A 23,054-nucleotide genomic window follows, 5' to 3' on the forward strand; every position below is an offset into this window, starting at 1 on the left:
TTACAATGGTTTCAATTACCAACACATTTAAAAATACTAATTCATGCACAAACACACATCTTTCATACCAAGGACTATGGAAATAGCACTCATAAAACTTACTAATATAATACTTTACATATGCAGCAGCACCTTTTGATATTCAACAGGGTGCTGTGAAAGTTTCTATAAAAAATATCACTAGTTTATTTATTCACTCCATGTCATTCATTCTCCAAAACAGTATGGTGGTTAGCTTATATGGCCGGAATTAGTTACACTGTCACTTACAAATGTCTTCTCCAAACTCAGGCACAAAATCAATCCTATTTCCAATATTGTAACCACCATTGGTTATTTCACAAATGTGACAACTTGCTTAAAATTGATATTAAACATGCAGAGCATATTATAGCTCCACAATAACTACATAAACAATACGCAATATTAATGTGCCAATAATGTATTGGATAAAGAGGGCAAATCTACAATAAAAAAGAACTGATGAAAAGGCTAGTTATTTGGTGAGGAAAATCATTTTGTCACTTCAAAAGCAATTACGACAATAAGGTATTCAAATAAAAAGGAAAAACCATTTAGATTACAGGCTATTACCACCACACAAGATGATTAATTGGATGCATGGGAAAATAATTTAGTAAAGAAAATGAGGAAGCATACTGCTTGCACATAAACATAAAAATTTTTAATGGCATTGTTTTCTACAATCTGTCTTTAACCATAAATAGTATCAAATAAATAAGTGCAATATGCCTAATATGTTTGCATATAACCCAAATGATAATAAAGCTGGAGTATTTTCTAAGTAGCAACTGACATTCAAATGAAAAAAAATCACCAAAAGAAATGCTCAATTGTTAAAGTGCAATTTCTATTTTGTTCTTGCTTTTATAAAGCAGAAAATAACAAACAAACACTCCTCTATTCAAAGATAATGTCATGCTAAGCCTCCATCACAACCACTTAACTTTTGGGTTTATACACATACAGTGTTGCATACATAATGGTTACAAATGACCTAAGAAAGGTGGAAGTAATGCATTAACCATCTGAACTATTTCGACTTGGAAAAATTGTTACAGGTTATCTGAACCTTTGATAACCAAACAGACCTAGATCCAGTTGATTAAGATAACTGACAGGAATAATGGATAGAGTTATGAATGCAAGATGACTCCTCATTGAAAAGAACTATCTTACTACTAATTCAGTTATAGAGTAACAATTCTACAAAGCCCACAAGGTACCAAAAAATAAGCCAATATTTTTTTTCCATAGATAGGGTCAAAAGGAATGAGATGGTTCATGTGCAACTCGAGGATTTGGCCGTAAGATGCTTAAGACAGAACTTTGTAAAAGAACCATTTGTATGCAATCAACCTAAATTGTCTTAGCTGTAAAATTTTGGGTAAAATAGTGAACTTTAACGAGAATATTAAATCAGCACTTGTACTCTGGATATTACATATAGCACATACTAGTTTATACATCAAGTTCATGAGTCTGTTGGATAGGGCAAGGGGATGAAGTAAGTTAAATGAATGAATCTATTCAAATCTAAATCTACATTAATATTCATATCTTATACAAAACAGTTGTCTTATCTATGTTAGAAAGTCAGTTTACAATGTTCAATGAGGATGTGGGCATTAGTTTTAGTTACAAGAGGGTCATAACTATCTAGAGTAAAGTAAGTGTAGGTGAAGTCGTGAACTCAAGAAATATTATTACTGTACTTGCATAAAGAAGATGGTCATCAAAAACACATGCACATACATACTTTACAACATGACTATTGCTTGAGATACTATGGGTGTACATAGCCTAAACTACCTGCATTTTACAAATCAAACTGTGCAACAACAAGCCGTCAATGATACTACTCTACTGCTCTTCTTGCCATTACCTACTGTTCACAACTGTAGCCCTAAAATATATTCAAGCCCTTAAGTCCACATAACATTATAACTTGGATAAAACCAGGCAAACTTTGAGAATACAAACTCCACAAATTTATCATTTATAATTTATCAAATTAAAATGCCTTGCATTAGCTGCTTTGGTTTAAGTAAGCTTGGAGGGGTAGTAATACAATATAATGGTCAACCTTGGAAACCCAAAATTAAAAAGAAATTTGTATTTTTCCTAACATACGTTTTGAAATATTGCCATGAACTGTGAAAGAAAACATTATAATGTATTTAGACTTGGGCCTACAATATACATACCATAAATTCACTTTCCACAATTAGTGGTGGTCAACAACTTTTCCAAGATATTTCTTGCCAATAAATTCCAAACTAACATGCTAAACAAGCAAGGCTGCTTAGCACTGAGAAACATAGTTAAAGACACCATTAATACATGCTCCTAAAGAATGACTGTATAATGAGCTTTGCTTATACACCTAACCTCTGTTAACTCTACATAAAGGAACTCTGGCATGCCAAAAAGCCAGGATACTCCTTGCAAACTCTGAGGTAGGGGTGTATACATTCCACTAGAAATAGTGGCACAAAGTTAGGCACAATAACAAAAAAAAAATTCTTAAGCTACTTTATGAATGAACACGATTCCATCTTTAATCACGTATTCCACAATCATTGCTCAACTCACTTTGTTCAACAGCATATTTTCTTTTACAAGGTAGTACATCAACACACCAGTAAAGTACTGTACTTCCATAACTAGGAAAAAGAAAACTGACTGTTAGAGAAAATATGTAAACTGCTGACTTGCCACTACAATTGCTATGTCACATATTTGATAACTGAGTATAATAAAATAAATACCCAACTGCTGCTACAAGCACTACACAACTGTCTTTAAATTACAACGCTACAGTTTATACCAACGAACTTGTTAAGATCATTCAACCAAACACATTTAGCACAAATTTGTGATAAGGTATACTGTACTATAATACATCTAAATGACAACTCTACACAACTATTAAGTATAACCATTCTTGTTCCCTTTTGTAATTCTTTATAATCTTATTTAGTAATGGCTAATATATATTTTGGCCTTAACATTTCTAAAAGGAAAATTTGTTGGGTACACAGTAAGGGGACACTCCTGTAAGCAAGGCTTTTAATAAAATAAAAAATATAAACAAAGTTCATAATCATATCACTATACAATCAATGGGGGAATAATTTATGATGCTGTTTAATCTTGTGACTATACAGTTCCCTATCAATTCATGATGAAGGCTTATGATGTGAAGATGAACATGACACTAGGATGCTACAAAAAGCAGAGATAACACACACACACACACTGTGCACACAGCTATGTAATACTGAAAATGGGTACTGGAGACAAGTCTCTTATTAAAACAACTGAATATTCTATAAATTCCCGAGTAAATTTCTGAAAATTGTTTTTGAGTTGCAAAATTATACTAGCAAAATACAAATGACTACAGTTTCAATAATGAAAATCAACACAATTATGAAAATCAACAAAACTTTCAACAATCAAGATGAGACAACTACTGCAAGTTCATACAGAAAAAGAATGTCAAAAAACTGCATCAACTAAAATTCCCTCATGAAAATATCTACCAGGTGAAGTAAGATTTCACAATGCACACTATTTGTGACTGAGGAAACCATATGTGTAGACATTAAAACAATCCCACTGAGGAAAAAATTGAAGAATTAAATGCTAAATAATTTAACTACATAATAAATGCAAAATATGAGTATTCAAGCAAGAACTTCAACACTAAATACTTCAAAAAAGCTACAGTCTGATGTCTGTCATTTGGAATTTTACTTTCCAAACCTAAAATGTAAGCAATACCCATAAAAAATGACTCTGTACTTACATATGGCTATAAAAATTATCATCATCAAGTTCTTTGATTTTAACTTTGGATACCATGAGTTTAACACTGAGATCATCACTTTTTTTTAAGTAGCAAAACATACTATATAGAGAGGGGAGAGAGAGGTATTTATATATTTATTCAGAGGGAGAATATTTGTAAATTCCACGATCAAACCAATATGAATACACAATGCCTGTGCGGGGTCATTACATAGGCTCCACTGCAGCATCTGGGCTATCCTTTGCAAATGATCCTGCAGATCTGTAACAAGATAAGTACATAAGGATAGAATGATAAGGAAGAATTCAGTAAACTTATACTGTCCTGCACATATTTATAAGGTAGTAACCATGCAAAGGCTGAACCTGTTGTGATGAACTGGCATATAATTTTCTTTAAATGATATTTCTACAGGTATATCCATATATTGCACCAATATTAATATAAGTAAACTTTTCTCACCTGCTGGAAGAATTTGGTGGAATGACTGGTTCTGTATCTTCACCTTCAGAATCATTGATCCAACCTCTACTTCTTGCAAATGGCAAAAAGACTAGATCGTTGTAAATGAACATGCCAATCACAAGTATAGTAAATCCAATAGGCTGAAACAAGTAATAAAAAAGTTACAGGCACAGTATTACCAACAATACATGGTAAAAGCATGCAGATCTTATTATTGAGTGTGCTGAATCCAAAAGTGTACATTTTCATTTACATCTTCAGACAATTTAGGAGAAACATTTTTAAATTCCCTAGAGAGCCTTATTATATTAAGAAATTTGACTTTGTGGTAGCCCATTCCCAGGTATAAGTGCAATCTGCATCCAGTCAGTAGGGGACACTATTTCACTTTTATCTCTTAAAACAAATTTAATACTTCGTGTGGAATTTGAAAAATGTTAAACAGCTACTGATGAACTACTTTACAGCTAAAAAATTTTAGAAGCAAGTTAATGACTATCTCCATCAGTGTTTTTGGTGGATATGTATTGAAATTTGAAACTGAATTACCTTATTATTGATTTAACCAAAAAAGAAATAATTGCCTTATTGGTTAAAATCACCATATACAGTTCCAATGTAAATTATTAATCCTACACTCAGTATGAGTAGTAGAGGCAGGTAGCAGCCTAAGACAAGTAAGGCCTGTGTTCAATATAGCTGAGGTTTCTCCAAAGGCAAGACAATCGCATAAAAATAGATTATACAGTCTGATATGATCGCGTTGCTGTAAGGACATGAACCATCGTATGCCAATGAAACTAAATCTAGAAGATTTTGATTTAAAAATAAAGCTTTGAGGAGGATTAATAGGAGTTAGATGGTAGGATAGAGTAAGAAATGATCCATAAGGAAAATTACATAAGTTCTATTTGTAAATGACAAAATGATGATAGGTAAATGGATAGCTTAGACAACTGTAAGAAAACCCCTGAGAGAACTGTACTTGATTGTGTCAGCTCAAGATAAGGGAGGTCTGTGAAAGACAAAGCTCTGGAAAAACAAGTGGTGGAATTTGTGCTTGTGGCACTGGAGGCAATGATGAGGTAGTCCACAGTAAAGCTTGTTAAACATTTAGCCCACCAAATAGCACATCTTTATATATATATGACCAGCGTGATATGTTTTAGCTATACCTGGGAAATATAGGAGGTTTTATATGCCATCAAAGAAGATAATTTATATTTAAATTTAAAGTATGTATTCAAATGTCTTTCAAAATGCTGATGATGAGACAGATGTACAAAGCATTTATTAAAACTGCATCGATTTCATAGCTTTAAAATAAAATCTTTTGGTCTTCATACATCACTGCACGACTTCATACTTCTATTTCGTTCTTTAACATAAAAGCAATGTACCGCAGAAAAATACTTTGTAGCATGTTTTGGATTCAAATTCATAAAACTGGCGTGTACTTACTAGTAAGAACCAAACAGCCTGAAATGTAAGTACTGTATTAAGTCTTATATGACTAAAATGTCTAGTTTAACATATAAGGTTACCCTGCAAATATTGGAAATCTTGCCATCCAACTGCCAATGAAAACAGCCATATTACAAGAGTTCGAACGAATCTGGACCATTCTTGTCGTGGCAGTTAATCCTTTGTAACACTAACACCAGCAAAGTTGAAGAATGCTATACTAATTATGTTGCCTGTAAAAACCATAATCAATTAAATAGGTCATTTTAAAAACTCAAACAGATCTTAATACACTTTGAATGTCATGATTTTCAAATATTTCTAAAAATTATGGTTCAAAAATTTAAACCTATTACTGTACAACTGCTGGCACTGATAGACCAAGTAATAAAATTTAAATAACAACAGAATAAAACAATAAGTTTGATGTTTTACCTGCTACAACCCTTAATTCTTGGCTTGGCTTTTAAGACAACATGTTGTCATTGTTTTCATCATCCCTAACTCACTTGCAGACTTCTTATTTAGTACTAATTCATATGGAAATACTGTGAAATTCACCCGCAATGAGAGTTTGGAAATTCACCAGCAATGACTGTTTATAGCTGCTTTTCATGTTGTAAGTTAAAGAACTTTTGTTAGCATTCTTAGGTTGTGTCCAATGTCGATTCTGTCATTAAGAAAACTTTTGTAAAGTTAGGTTATAGCAATCATTGTGGAAGGCCAGTATATATGTGAGGGAAAGGTAATTCACTACAGATGATAAATGGAATAATATTAATGAAAACAATGAAACACACTGATTTTTTAAAGAGCTCTGGAGAAAAGAACTGGCCAGTACAAGATAAAGCCATGAAGTGAGGGTTGTAGCTGGCTGAAGCAGTTCTCTGAATATACTGGTCTTGCCCATCCTCAACAACAGTCTTAGTTTCTTTTTGATATGGACTTTTTGATGTGGTATTTACTGTTCAGTTACTGCACATGTTTTGGAATTTGTGTGGTTATTTATGTAAAACATTCACTTCCTTAAGATTAAAAAAAATGTTAAGGCCATATGCTGCCTCATAATTGTAAAATATATATGAGTAAATTACGAATTAAAATTAAAAACAGGAATTATCCAATGGCTAAGTCTAAGATATCTTGAGATAACTTTTGTTGGGTTAGAAACCAAATAGTAATACAGGTATTAACCTGTTTTCACCAACTATTGCTGACATTAAACTTGCCTACAAAACAGCAGCAATAAGTACAGGATTGATCCCATCTGATAGAAAGCATCCGAACATCTTCCAAGACACCTGCGTGGATTACCACTAAAAATACCAGCTGGTATCCAGTACATGGGAATCAGAAGGATTGAAAAGAATCCAAGAAACCAAATGTTCCTGAAACAAGAAAGACATAATATAAGTTTCATCTCTATAGCATACCACCACAAATATTTTCTTTTCAACAAATAGTATTATCTTATTCACAAAACTCAATGACATAATACAATGTGCCCAGCAAGTTTATCAAAAATGGAGCTCCTTTACTACAATGCAGGCATAATTTTACATACCCTCCCAACCAACAGCAAGAAGAGCAGGAACATTATAGCGAGTGACAAATTTCTCTTCTATAACCATCTGAGATGCTGTGACAATCTGAGCAGCAATAATGAGGAGATCACCTGGAACATAATACAACTAATCACAATATTTGTTACACAATACTATTTGATATTTCTATATTTTTGAGTCTGTCAACTGAGGAAAATGCCTAAAACTATAATGACATGTATAAAGAAATACAAGCATTCATCATGAAATATCTATCATATTCAACAGATAAAACAATAAAAAAAAAAAACTGTCCTTACTAGTATTAGAAAATAGCTTAATCAGTCTACCGATTTAATACCTCTAACTCTAATAGGTCTACCCTGGAGCGGTTATTCATAAAAAATTAAGCTGGTCTTATGATTCTGATGAACATGACACAGATCCAATCATTCCAACTTGACATATCTTTAAAGAAGAAATGTCCTACTGTGCATGCCCGACTCAGACTGTACCACACAGTCTTCATGTGACTTTGAAGTCTGTTGTGTTGCCATGCTTACCAGGATTAACAATGTTTTTCCCAATTATTAAGCTCCACCATTCATTTCTCCCCAATCCCTCATGGTATTGTTGTACTCTGAATTTTACTGTGAGTGCATGGTTGTTCCGTTTTCAGCCATTTTGTGGTTCACAATTCCGTTCCGTATGTAATTTTTGTTTGAATTTTCTTTTATGACTGATTTTAAAATAAACTGTATTGAGTACATTTTGCTTTTGCCTAGGTCCTTATCAGGGTATGTTTGTTAGTATGATAAATATTTTGCCTTTCCATCAGTTCACAGCAAAAGTTACTTTCAGTTCTCCAATTCTGAGATATTTTGTATTTTCATTCTGATACTGTATGCTCTACTTGAATTGTGCTATCTTTCAGAGAAGAATATTAATCTAATCCTGCTTCACCATAGTTGCGTGGGCAGTGGGTAATAAATCCTACACGACATTTATGCCTTCCTTGGACAAGGACCTGCATTTACAGATTGTGTGTGCATGAATGAACTGGTCCATCGGCAGTGGTCCCTGTAAGCTCAACAGCATGCGTGTAAAAATTATGCTCCTGGTGCCACATATGGTGATTCTATGCTCTTCATATGTCAAGCCCTGAGTCTTGTCTGATGAGGATTCCTCCTCTATGATACTGCCTTCCCCTGTTAAGAGCAAGCAGTGGAAGAGGTGTCAACCATCTCAAGTCTCAATAATCCCCTTTCTCCCCTGTCTTCTTGTTTCATGAAGCTTTTCCACCATGGATGTCTCCCTCTCCTGACAATGTCTGTCACCCCTAGAAAGAATATTCTAGTTTCACCATCTGCTGTACCTTCCTTCATAATACACTCTCGCCTCCTCAAGCTGTTGTTGCCCCGTTCATTTCTCATCAATGAAGATTATTTATTCAGTAGACAATGCTTTCCAGCCCAGACAGGACAAAGGTTTCCTTTGTCCTCCAAGACCAGTTTCTTGCTGCATTTGATTCCTCCATAAATTAAAAGTTTGCAATCTGTTGCTCCCGCCTCTTCACGTTATACTTCAGTTTGTTTTATGAGCTGCCTGCTCAATCTCCTATGGGAGTCGCCTCTGAACAGTCTCCTACTATTGGCCCTTCTGGATCTCAATAGCCACACTCATCTTCCTGGATATCTGTGAACAATTCTGCAGGGTGAATTATTATCTGTTAAAACTGGCAGTAGTGCATAATCACAGGCCTCAGTTCCTTGCTTGCACTAGGTTTCCTCCAACAGAGAATATGCACAGGCTTTGGTGTATTTTCCACCCCCACTGGCATGCTTCAGTTCACAATGCTTGCATGCTGGTAAAAGTGATGATGATCAAGAGATGTGACCTCCCAAGACCTCTCTAGCTTGCTATCTGCATCAGAATTCCTCTGCTTAGGACTTGGTCTGCAAGTTGGGGGAGAACCTTACCTCCATAACCATAATGGTCACCACCATTAACCTGAACACTTTAGCCTTGTTTTCCTCATCTGCTGGCTCAACTTCTCAACCCGTCCAATTTCCTAAAGAAATTCCCTCTGGTCAGTGCCAGAAATAATCTGTGCCAAAAAGCCAACATTCTTTGTATAATAAGCTGCCATACAGTTCAAGACTCCCCTTTGTTAAAGCATAAGGTAAATGAAGGGCATTGACCCCTCACCCACCTAAACACTAGTTGATGACCTTGTTACCAAGTTCAAAAAACACATTTCAACTGTTAGTGTTGATCTAAATTCGATTCATTCAGGGTTAAGTCCTGTGGGTTAGTCATCAGATATCCAACAGCAAATGAGAGTAACTACAGACAAAACAAAATGGGCACCACAGTCCAATGATGGGTCTAATCTGTTTTAAGTGTTACTGTTAGATACATTACTCCATAAAGTCTGCAACTTATTAGTGATGGGTTTTACAGTTTTTAGAGATACTAAGCAATCAGTAACAGTCATGGGTAAATTCTAGCTAAAAGTGTACTGTCAGTATCTTTTATTTGTTTTACATATGTGAGCAAAATTCCAAAATAAATCAAAATTTATGTGAGTTTCCTATGATTTATGAAATTAAAACTGTGGACTAAAGCTCAGCAATGGGGCAATAATTCTGAAGGACTTTTTTGTATGGACCTGATTTTCACAAGTTTCTCTTGGACTTCCATGAAACAACATTGGATAAAAATACTAAACAGCAACTAACATGATTCTATTCTCTCCCTCATGCTTGATCCCATGGTTTCTCTAACAACATTCAATTCAGTATTATATCAATGACTGGCTTTAGAAGCATAAAAATACTGCCTAGCAAACTGTATACTGCTGTACTGTACATAACAAAAATGGAAAAGAACGTACCTGTGATGATACCATTAAGAGTATATTCACTTTCTGCTGTATTCCCCAAGAAATCTGACACTCCAACTACAACCAGACCAGCAATGACAATAAAGATGCCCATCCAGTGGTAGTAACGGAGCTTGCGACCAAGAAATGCCACAGACAGAAGGCCAGTAAATACAATTACAGCACCTAAATGAAAAATATTCATTCTTTGAAAAATTACAGAGCAAGACAACAAAAGTCACAAAATTAAATTTACTTTACAATAAATTTAATTCCATTAAAAATTACTTACGATAAACTCAAATTACAAAAAAAAGACTATGTGAGAGAGAGGCATCCCTGATGAGTTCATAACAAGCAAGAATATAATCCCAGGACCTCTAAACCCCACTGGCACATGCTGAGATTAGCAGGATGTGGAATCCATGGTTATTGGCATTTAAAGTGATTACTTACATATTTTAGGTTTTCAAGCCAAGTACTAGGGAACTACGACAGTAAAAAGAGGGAATAGAGGTCCTGAAAATAAAGGATATTAAGTACAAAGATCTTAAGGTAGAATAGGGAGAAAATCCCACAGTTGCACAAAGAAGTAAGAGCTTGGACAGCAAGACTGATGAAAGGAAGTGGGAATGGAGTTAAAGTAAAAGGTTAATAAGCTGATACTCCTATGGGCTGAAAGGATGCAGCAAACACCTTTTAGTAATGCCTACAGTGTGCCACATGAACTGCACTGACAGCGCTTTCCCCCTCACTACAGGGATCGCATTTAAGTGTTAAGAAGATTATAAGTCTGTATTTTTTAAAGAACAAAAGTAAAAACTCATCTATGTTACTTATATTCAGCATTTCGTAAGCTTTTTAAAATTGGCTCCAATCAATTCCCTTTGTTTGGAATTTATGTCTACCAACTGAGAAGAAATGCTTTCTACAATGAAGACTTAAAAACAACCCATCAAAGAGTGTTCTCCAGAGCACTACTAAATTTTAATCATAAAGGACATCCTAACAGTAATATTTACAGTGACTTTTTTTATTAATAAAGATCAATTATATTTCATAACAAAGTCAGTACTATAAGGTGGGAAATTATATAAGCAGTTTGATTCATTTCATAAAATACTTAGGTTATTATCTGCTAAATACAAACCTCTCAACATCTGAAATGAACAGTAATATTTATAGTAACATTTTTTAATAATTATTTATGTTTCTTACAACAAAGCCCAGTACTATAAAATTGGGGAGAATTACATAAACTTGGTTTAGATTCATTTCCATAATAAATACTTAGGTTATTATCTGCAAAATACAAACCTCTCAACATCTGAAATGAACTGGCATATGTCAAGGTCAACCCCAGATACATGGTCGATGTGGCTAACATGTCACACATAGCTGGAACGAAGAATATGTACTTGGGAAACTGACCAGCCTGTGAAAAAAATAAACACTGTCAAACCCAACATTCAATGACATTATCAGTGAAAGTGCCTTACGTACAAAGTAAAATATCTTAAAAATTACTGAATCATCCAAGCCTATTTAATCAGCTTATATAGGAACAATAATGTCACAAACCAACATAACTATAAAACATTATTAAAAGTAAAAATTTTTTTCTGGGATAAGAGTCAAACCAATTATACAGTTCCATGCTCAACAGTACATAAACAAACATCAATCTGAAACCCAGTTAACGGCAGATTTTGTGTGAACATCTTGATTAAATCTATAAGCACTGGTATCATACACAACTAATACCTACACTCTTAAGTTGTGCAGCACACTCAAGCATGCTTCAAGGGCCCACATAAATTGAGTAGGGACACATATGTCCATGTACAATGTTCGTGGCACGCTAAGTTCAGGGAGACTCAGCATAATTGAAACTTCGCATCGAGAGCATGGATACATTGGTTGGTCGACCTCTTTGTCTCCAAGACAAGGAATTCTCTCTCTTTTTGTTGGACCCTATACATTATTACAGTATATATTTTATATGAATATATATAGCCCTAACCTAAGTAAGGGAACTTGTCCCCAAATGATATGCGCCAACTTAAAAAATAAAGTCCTTCTGCATTAATCTTTGACTTTTATCATTACTGCATATCTGTCTACTATATACTTATAATTATATATTAAACTTTATTGAATTATGTTGACCTATACAGGCTGGTGGCATCGGTTAACAGTGTTTCAGTGTTACAGCGCTTAGCTAATGACATCATTAACCGGATTTTCGGCGCCAGTAAGTGGTTTATCGGCACCGATAACTGGTTAACGGTGCTGTTAAGCGGTTTACTAGCACTTTAAGCAATTTTCAGTTAGCTGGACCTGGCTGGAAACAAAACCGCTGCCGTTAACCAGGGACTGCCTGTAATTGCATGTTAATAAATTATATTGACCTATAATTGCATTTTAACCCTTAAATGCCGAGCCTCTATTTACAAAAACTTCTCACGTATCAGGCGTTGGGAGCTAAGCGCCAGAGCGGAAAAAGTTTTTAAAAATTCACAACAACTAAGTTTTTAAAGATTAAAGTTCATTTTTGGCTCCTTTTTTGTCTATTGCCTGAGTTTGGTAATAGCCATCAGAAATGAAAAAATGTCATTTATCATATATAAATATTGAAATATATGACAGCGCAAAAATTTTCATATATAATTTTATACAAATGCGCTGTAGCAAAGCTGATTTAAAGATAACGGGGTTATTTTTTTTCATTTGCATTTATACACTAAATTGATGATTTTGGTATATAAAAAAATTGTAAACGATCAAAGCAACACAGAAAATATATCCTGCAAAATGATGCATGAATTGGTATCAGCGTGGGCGTAAAATGTTTTTTCAAAATTATCATAAATGAAAGATTATATAGAACTTCCCGTTTGTTGAAAAAATGAAGCTAATTGATTGAATATTACTAGACTGTAAGTGTTTTGGCTTACAACTTTGCAGTTTTCGAACATTTGTCGAGTTAAAGAAGTTGACCGAAAGTCAAATTTTTCTATTTATCATGATTTATATGAATATATTTCAAAACTGATAAAAGCAACAACCATGAGTTATTTTCTGTTGTATTGTACATGAAATTGCGCACATTTTCATATATAAAACTTTATGTAACGACTAATATAAAACGGTGCAAATATTACGACAACATGACGAAAGAATTTCTGAGATGTTCGGCCGAGTTACCGCGCGGACGTAAGGAACATGTTTTTTTCAAAAATTCACCATAAATCGAAATATTGTGCTAGAGACTTCCAATTTATTGCAAAATGAGGTAAATGATTGAATATTACTAGAATGTAAGAGTTTTAGCTTACAATTGCGTTTTTTTACCATTTCGGTCGAGTTAAAGTTGACCGAAGGTTGAAATTTTGGCAGTTATCGTGGTTTATATGAAAATATTTCCAAACTGATAAAAGCTACAACGATGAGTTGTATTTTGCTGTATTTTACATGAAATTGCGCACATTTTCATATATAAAACTTTATGTAACGGCTAATATAAAACAGTGCAAAAATTACGACAAAATGATGAAAGAATTTCTGAAATTTTCGGCCGAGTTACCGCGCGGGCGTAAGGAAAAAGTTTTTTTCAAAAATTCACCATAAATTGAAATATTGTACAGAGACTTCCAATTTGTTGCAAAATGAAGGTACATGATTGAATATTGCTAGAAGATGAAGTTTTAGCTTACAATTGCGTTTTCGACTCCATTTTGGAGTAGTCAAAGCTGACTGAAGGTTGAAATTTTGTAATCGGCGTCACGATGCGTCCATGACTTAACAGACAATTTTAATCGACGTGTAATCGTCAGTAGGTGTTAAAAGGTTAATTAATTATACTGACCTGTAATTGCATTTTAATTATACTGACCTATAATTGCATTTTAATGAATGACTGTATATTGACTTATCTAACATCAAAATGTTCACTCATATTTGACAGAAGGGTCTCCTTCAACCTGTTCCTCATTACTGTCATCACTACCTTTATAACAACCAATTTTCTATTCACTGTATTGAATACAAAATGTGTTTTCTCTATTCTCTAAAAAATTTTCTGTCTGAATCTCCTTTGGTCCAAATCTTCTTAAAGGCCCTTTTTCAATTAATATCTGAGTCTTTCTCCATATTCCTCTCTTGTAAGTCCCAACAACATATGACACCCTTACAGTAATACTACAAGTAAACGGAGCCAAAGAGGTGAAAAGTAATTAGGGAAGTCCTACCTCTTGACTACTTGGTGACATTTCTACTTGTTCCTGCCTCTGTCGTCGAGAAATACAACGTAGAATATAAAACGTCAACATACCTTTACAAGAAAAAGGAGAAATAAAAAGTAATGTAATACATGATAATATATTTTACAAGAAAGTTGTGCCTTCAACAATATATAGAAAATGTACATTAACCAACTTGCAATAAGTTAAAACATTGTTTATTGGATAACTAAGGGATCAGTGACTTGGACATAGGAAAACCTTGACAATTAATAAGTTCAAACTTGTTCAAATTAACTCCGGCGCTACCCTTGACTTTTGTATAAGGACTGATTGCAAAGAACTGCTGTATTACACCAAATAAAAGGAGACAATATGGCAACAAACCCAAGCTTTAAATACATAAAATGCACAATAAAACTGTACCACTGCTTAAACTAAGGACATTTAAAACAAGTAAAGGACTTTGGCTAATACATGATAAAATTCATGAAACTTCACAAGGAATACTAAGAAAATTATATTTACTTACATAATATTTCACCTAAGAACATGCCATCTGCTTGAAAGAACGGATGATTGAAATTGTCCTCCTCCCCATTACTGTGACTTGCTTTCATTGTGTCTGCCCATCTGAAACATAATTATTGTTTGAGTACTCATTGCACTTTTAATGAGGTAAAAAAATTATAGTACAGTAAGAAAATATATGCAGATAATTTATAGCTTTAATGTTATAATTCTAACACAAGATTTTGCACAAATGACACTTACAAAATTTTGATACCAATACAGTATATAATAGAGAGAATTACATTTTTTTTTTTCATAGTTACAAACCAATTTATAAATTGCTCTTTACTCCACCTTTCACAACGAGGACAATACTTGAATTCAAATGAATAATTTTATCATTACTATTAAGTACTTTAACCACACCACAGAGTTAAATTGCTTAAGTCTCAAGGGTCTAGTTCAAAGGTGAAAAATGGTAGTTAGCTGGGAGAGTGTTGCCATCACTGCTGGAAGACCCATACCTTGTCACTCATGAAAAAAAATTCATTGAATTATTTCAACTAAATCCATTAGCAAGACAGGAAGAATAGCATTCTTTATCAGATCATTTGTATCTAAGAAACGTATCTTTATAAAATACATGATATAAACCCTTTATTCCAGACATCATACTTAAGAAAAAATAATGACCATGGCTGCTACAAGATGTTTTAAATTTGTCACTTGTAACATTTTAATTTAACATTTTAATTTGGTATACATTTGATCCTTTCATATATGAGCTGATCTATGGTCTATGAAGAGACTATGCTTACAACAGCTGAAAACAAAGACCATCCATCCATAATGAAAGGATGTGGTGACATTTATGAGGGGGGGCACAACCATATCTCTGACCACTATAGAAATCATCTTAAACCTCTAGCTGACTAAAAAAACCATCTGCCCATTCAAGCTAATGATTCAAACATCATTACTTCTGCAAAAAAACTACTATTGAACAGAATCAGCCCTAACAGAAGCTACAAAAATGCATGACCTAATGCCAAGCCCAAGGTATATGCAGAAAAACAGAAAAAGAGAGATGAATCAACTTGGATTACCCTGATGAGATCTGTAGTAAGTGAAAAATACTGCATGACATTATTTTTCTCTTTGGGTAAAAAAATTAACTGTAAAGATGCATAATTCTTTACCTGGAGGACAGGTTTTAAAATAATATGAAAAACTCAAAAAAGGATTAAAGTTAGAGTAGGCATGAAGCAAATTGCAAGGTGACCCTGAGAAATATTCTACAAGCTCAGAATAACCAACTCCCATTACATGCAGCAAGTACAGTAATGCCACTAATAAACAACTAAATTAACAAATGAATTGGCACCTTATTACATGAAAGCAACTGACATTTTCATATACACATAATGGTAAAACAAAACTATTTACATAATAAGCACACAGTCTTTGAGTACTTAGCACAAGTTAGTCTTAAAATACATAAACTAAGTGCAAGTAAAAAAACTTTATAATAATCTCATCTTTCCTGCTCTGTAACATCAACCTGTCTTTATCCTACCCTGAAGTTTATTCTGATAAAAGATAATTTTAGGGGAGCACTGGATTACCTTACATCATATCTGCTTACCAGTGGTTTTTGTCTTATCATACAAAATTACCTGCCTTGTCTAATCTCATTTCTAATAAACCTAGAAGCTACTATTGGCCATCTTAGAAAATACCAAAATGCCATATGTACAGTATTCTTCCAACTCATCATGAGTGTCTGATATAATAACTGGGCTGTGAATAATTACTGTAATGAATTATCAATAAACATTTTACTGTATATCATATTACCTCATTTTCACATACCGAGACTGGCTTCCAATAAGAATGCAGTACAATTAGCATCTTTAGATATCAAATGAGCAAAACCTAAAAGCATGACGATAAAACCATAAAGCCAGCCTTACTTCCATCACCAGAAGTTTAATCATTCCATCCTCTCATCTAAATAAATTCATAAACACAAAACAATGTCTTTTTCTGTGGTTCATAAAAAATTGAATGAACACTGAATCCTATGGATGTAGCTCACCCAAATAGAGCACACAAATCACAGCAAAATGCAACAAACTCCTATTTGTATACCTAGGAAAAATGCAAATGCAAACCTCCACCTTTACAGTAAACTCCTTGTGCACATTTTACACAAGCAACAGAGCTCCGTAAAATTGAAAGTGAGACTCCACAAAATGAAGGACATCTCAATCAGGAGGCCAAAGTTCCCAGGGAGGGCAAGACTCCTTGAAACTTCTCATTAGAATAGACAACTCCCCCTTTCAGCTTGAAAACCTGCGACAAGGCTGAGCGATAGTCTTTCACTGCAGACTGAAAGGAGCTTGTCTCAGCGAAGGTAGATGAGTAAGTCTGCAATCACCTGAGCAGATGCTCTGACCTGAGAGCCCTTCTAAACACCGATCACAGATGGCCCATTTTCCATGACACATGTTCACTGAAGAACAATGAAGGTACATGAACATATCCCTTGCAGCCCTGCTGAAAAGCCTCTTGCAGGAGATGCTGGATAACTTCCAAGTGTGAAGCTGCAGGGTGTGGACCACCTGGTGGTATCTGTGAATGTGGGTTACAGGGGCAGCTCTCTTGGCACCTCAACCAGCAGTTGACAGATCAGGATACCACTCAGCTTGTGGCCAATGAGGATCCACCAAAGTTATCTGAGGATCTGGGGTGATGAACACTTGGTTGATCATCCTGCAAAGAAGGGTTAACAGCAAATTTGTATATGTACAGGTTGTCCCAGGGGCACTGAAAAGCATCTTCCATCACCACCCAAGGGTCTGGGACTGGGGAACAGAAAACTGCGACACTTTCTGTTCAGCCTGGTTGCACAAGGCAGAGCTCACCACAAAACTACTGCAGGACCTTCAGAGGAAGCGACAAAAGTTGAGGAACTGTCTTCAGAGGATGTGTTGGAAAGGGAGAATGTCTCTAGTAAAAGAGATTGAGGTAGTGCAAAGTTTTGTTAAAAAATATCACCCTGGCAAAGTTGTTACAAACCATGTTATAAACCTGTTGAATGACAATGCTATCTCTCACTTTAAGAGCATTCTAAAATGCAGACGAAAACAAATATCACTGGACATGTGTCCAGTGAGCGAGAAACAGTGAATCTCCAGAAGAAAGCAGTAGAACTATGCCTGCCATTTTCATGGATTAGGACTCCCCTTCCAAACAATGACCTTTCTCCTCCTCTTCATCTTTCCCACCACCTACCACATACAATTACAGGTCGTGTGAGATCATACTTTCATGTTTCATCTATTTATTTGATGTATTTTATAAAATTTCTTCATGCTAGAACTGTTAAATTTTTTCAATTGTTGCATTTTTTGGAGGTGTGGAAGGGATTAATCTAATACCCATTATTTATGAGAAAAATTCGCTTGGCTCAAGGACAGATCAGTTAAGACATAACCAAGGTATGACTTTAACTAAATACGAAATATCTTAGTAGTAAGTAAGTAAAATTAATATGAAGTATTGAACAGGTGAGACAGAAACAGAAACCAAGGTAAGTTGCTGTGTACTGGGAAAGGCAGCTGAATATTACATAAAAAAACAAACCAACCAAATGAAGAATAAAGAAAAGCAAACTGACCCAACAAAGCTCCCGTAAAGAACAATGGCAAAAATTTAAACTAAATAAAAATAACTTACTAAAATTAAGGGAATCTTCTGAATGCAGAAATCACTAAAACACCAAAACAAGTGAGTAGATAATAAGCAACCAAATGCGTGAAGGAAAACAATATGGGAAAGCTGCCAAGATAATCCTTGGAAGCACACCATTACATCTACGTGAAAGGAGATGTATTAAGGAATTATGCCTTGCCTACCAGGTCAGAAGAATGTGTGCTAGGCATACACAAAAGGATGTTTTGTCTTTTGAAGACCTATCAAGTTGGCATGACTGGAAACTGATTGTGAAATACAGGTACTTATAATTACATACATGTTCAACAGAAAATTTGAAATCCAGCTGAAAAAATGCACATGTCAACTTTTCTTGTGGCCAAGTTAAGGATTCACTGGGCATGTTGCAGATCCAATGCATGAAAAATAAGGCAAAAATCATCAAGAAAGATGTTTCATAAATCCATGCGAGCAAAGCTTTGAAGAGGTCGGAATATTTTTTACTGTAGTACCTGAATTTATTTCAAGATGAAACAACTTCTATACCCCTGGTTAATATGTTGTACAATGTAATTCAAAACAAACATCATGAAAATATCTGATGAATTATTCAAGCATTGAAAGATACAGTATTTCTGTTAGCAGTCCACTTTCCCTAATCTTTCCTTAAACTGTCATTTGCGAATAATTAATTCATTAGGAATGTGACTGTACTGTATGTAGCTAACTTGCACCTAATGTTAAAAAATATTAACACTATTTCAGTCATCCTAAACATATAATCCATTCCACACTTTCAACAAAAATGTTAATTTTCAGATTTTCTAATGCTGTGGTTATAATCCTCACAACATGACCTCTTCAATTTAGAGGTCTATGAAGGAATGATGTAATTTACATACAGTGTATAATAAACTACAGGTCAAAACTCTAACAGCTGGTACTTCATATTAAGACACCACAAATTCCTCAAAATATCTTGGGAAACACGAATCCCAAATTATTCTGTATAAAACACAATTACCTAATTATAACTTACAGCAATGCTAGAACAAATTCACTGTCTCAAAGCAAGGGAACTATTCAATAGCTACACTCTAGTTTGAATGATATCAAGGGTGACAAATGTAAAGTATCCTATTAAACAATAAACTTTTATAACCAGGCTGAAGAATCTAATAACTGAAGAGCAAAGACCTGTACATACCACAAGGAAAAAGGGATCAAATAAAATATTGTAGTAAAGAACTTGGAAAAGACTACCTCTCAACAGTATTTGACAGTCAAATAACACACTATAGGAAGGAATTGGTAAAAGAATACCTCTCAAAAGAATATGACAACTATCAGAAAATCACAATACTTACTTGGTTGATAATGTATTTATGGAACCCGTAAAAACCATCAAAAATGCTATCATTAATTGTTTTTGTGTCCACGCCATCTTTGAAAATATAAGTATACTGGAACAAAATAACTGCTTAGGGTCTGACAAGTATCCAAGTAAATATTGTTCCTTTCAGGGCAAGGCTCTACAAACTACTACTGGTAAGGAGAGAAAAAGCGACCACAAAAACCCCGCTGACTCATTCCAGTGGTACTTGACTTGTAAGTACCTGGGGGGCAGTACAAGAGTCATTGATTACAAAACAATCTTTATCGTTTTAATCTCAAGACAGCATGTTAATGAAATTCTGCTTTATCTCATTTGTTAATGACATTAAATTTCCATCAGATTACCTCTTATATAATTCCAATGGCCTTCATTTAATGCACTGCTGTTACTGATAACTTTGGAAATAGACATTAACAATTATAATAACTTAATTCGTGAAAGAAACCACTTAAAAACCCAGGCTATATTCATGACTAAATATAATGTGCTTGCAATAAACACAAATCCATAAACAGATCTGTAGAAAGCCATACAATATGAAGGTACTTAGCTAAGAAAAAAAAATTAAATCTCCTCAGAGCTGATTTCCTTAGCAATTCTAGCCAAAGTAATCTATTTAAGAAAAGCACAAAATAAAACAGTTAAGAGTATGTCACAGATAAGGGGCACAGAAAACCTGGAAGGGCCAACTAACCTGAGGTACAGAACATCCTGGGGCTAAACAGATAATATACTGCACAGCTAGGGTAGAACTGTGTACATAATATCAATAAATGAAAAACCACAAGCACAATTAGCTAAAGATCCATGCACCACATAAATAAGATTCTCTGAAGTCATACAGGAAGAACGATCTAGCACCAATAAAGAAGATCAAATAAGAGGGAGAGAGGGGAAAAAAAAGGGGGAATTTACATTGCATTGTTGTACACAGTACATAAAGTACACAATGGCTCTACATTCACTTGTTCAAAACTTTGTGATAGTCAATTGCTAAGTCCACTACTCGCTGACCATCTGTTGCAAATAGAAAAAATAAATTTATCAATACAAACAGCATTTTCAATGGAGGAATAATTATTCAACATCAAGACATAATCACATTAAACAAAACAAATTGGACACTGTCATCCAAAGAAAAATTCCAAAAACCTATTGCCCTTATAATTTTGGTCATTAGCTGAAAAAGGAAGCTTCCAAAAACAGAATGCCCACATATGACTAGATATAACTATAATAATAAATAACAAAGAAAAGTAGAATAAAAGACAAATAAAAAATAAAAAATGACATACATTTCAACAAAAAGATAAAATACATAACTTATTGGGAAGCATAAAGTGCCTCTTATAGTAAACTCAAATGGGTGGATGGATCAATGTTATTCAGGAATATCCCCAAGATTGTCAAGAAAAGTGTTCTACAGTTTTGCAGGACAAGAAATAAATGATGTGGACAATGTGGCACACAAACAGAATTTGGGTGTTGACGCTCTTCAAAATAGAGCAGCACACATCATTTCCAACAGCACTAATGGTGATAGCATTTCTCTACATATATACAACTTGTTCCATGGCCAAAGTGGATAAAATTTGCATTGTTACGAGGAAATCAACACACAGCAAAAAGGAAGGCAACTCTATGATATCCATAATCAAAGGAAGTCCTACAAACAATACTAAGCTCAAAAGATGCAGACGTCAAGCCTACAGCATAGGCAATGTATTTTCATCTTTGTTTCAAATCATGTAAAAGCTACCCTACACTCAGAAGACATTCATGGTCAATGAAACCAAGATAAAACAGGGTCTACTTTTTTCGTCTTATGGCCCTGCAAATTACTCCTGATAAAAAACCAAGAACTTCATAATCTAAATATATATAAAATCAGAAATGGTAAAAAATAATGAAACTCTTTAAAGATCAGGGAGGAAAAGCCCATCTCAGCCAAATCAAGGAATGATGCCCTTGGTTAGGTCAGGTTAAGATGTATTGCATATTTTTGGCCATTTTCAGCAAAACACACATATGCCCATAACCCACAGAATTCAGTGGCCCCAAAAGGCAAAGATAAATGGTTAATTGACTTGGAATTCTGCAATCTAGCCTACTCTTTCAATAGCCCTATCCTATTCTATTAAGCATACTGGTGGGGAATCTACAAGCTTTGCAGGTTTGGAAAAAAAGCAGAAGTGTTAGCCCACCCTACGATACATCTTTAATACAAGTAGCTACTTGGAGTCTCACTTCGACTCATCTTTAAGTCACTCATAAAGCCAATGTCTTTTCTATGGGGGGGGGTAGATTGTTAAATTTAAGTGTGATTGTCCCTGTTTAACGTACTATGACCAAGGACCTGGCGGAATTATTCTACTTTCATGCGGTCTTGGCATGGGACAAGTCATGTGACGATTTGCTCTAACAATGAAGGTCATTGTCTGGCTGGCCAAGTCATAGCATTCAAGGTGACAAAAATGGCCCTGGTGAAGGACTGCAAAGGACTGTGGTGGCCTTTCCATCACGTGTTTCTTTGTTCAACCCTACAACGTCCCTGCACGACCAAAGATATCTAGGATAGCCATCATATCGTAGGCTCATTGCCTAGATCCGTACTGCAAAATAACGTACGCCTTCCTAGATAGACCATTCACTATATCGTATTAATTCACCACTTACTTTGTAGAGAGAGTATTAATCGACCCCGTAAGGACCATTATAAATGCCAAAATCAGCTGTTTTGTGGTCCAGGCCATCTTGACGGGTAGAAAACAACGTTATGACGGAGCGAAACTATGACTGCACTGTTGACAAGTTCACAACTTTCTGTCAGACTCCCACCAGCCCACCGTTGTCGCTCTTCTTCTTCTTCTCGATCTAGGAAATGGGCACCGAGGAGTGTCCTCGCCTCTCTTTCGGCCAACAATAGTGACTCATCATGAAGATCTCGTGACCTTTATCTTCAGGAATTTTACATTATTTTACAATCTCCACT

At 34.7% G+C, this 23,054-nt stretch overlaps 1 pseudogene; it reads right to left on the minus strand.

Moving 5' to 3' along the window:
• Positions 1 to 3,079: 3,079 nt before the first annotated feature.
• LOC136833357 (solute carrier family 35 member F6-like) lies at positions 3,080 to 20,222 on the minus strand (annotated as a pseudogene).
• Between the last annotated feature and the right edge of the window lie 2,832 nt (positions 20,223 to 23,054).

Source organism: Macrobrachium rosenbergii, chromosome 51 (genome assembly GCF_040412425.1).
Source record: "Macrobrachium rosenbergii isolate ZJJX-2024 chromosome 51, ASM4041242v1, whole genome shotgun sequence".
In the NCBI taxonomy this organism is placed as follows: Eukaryota; Metazoa; Arthropoda; class Malacostraca; order Decapoda; family Palaemonidae; genus Macrobrachium; species Macrobrachium rosenbergii.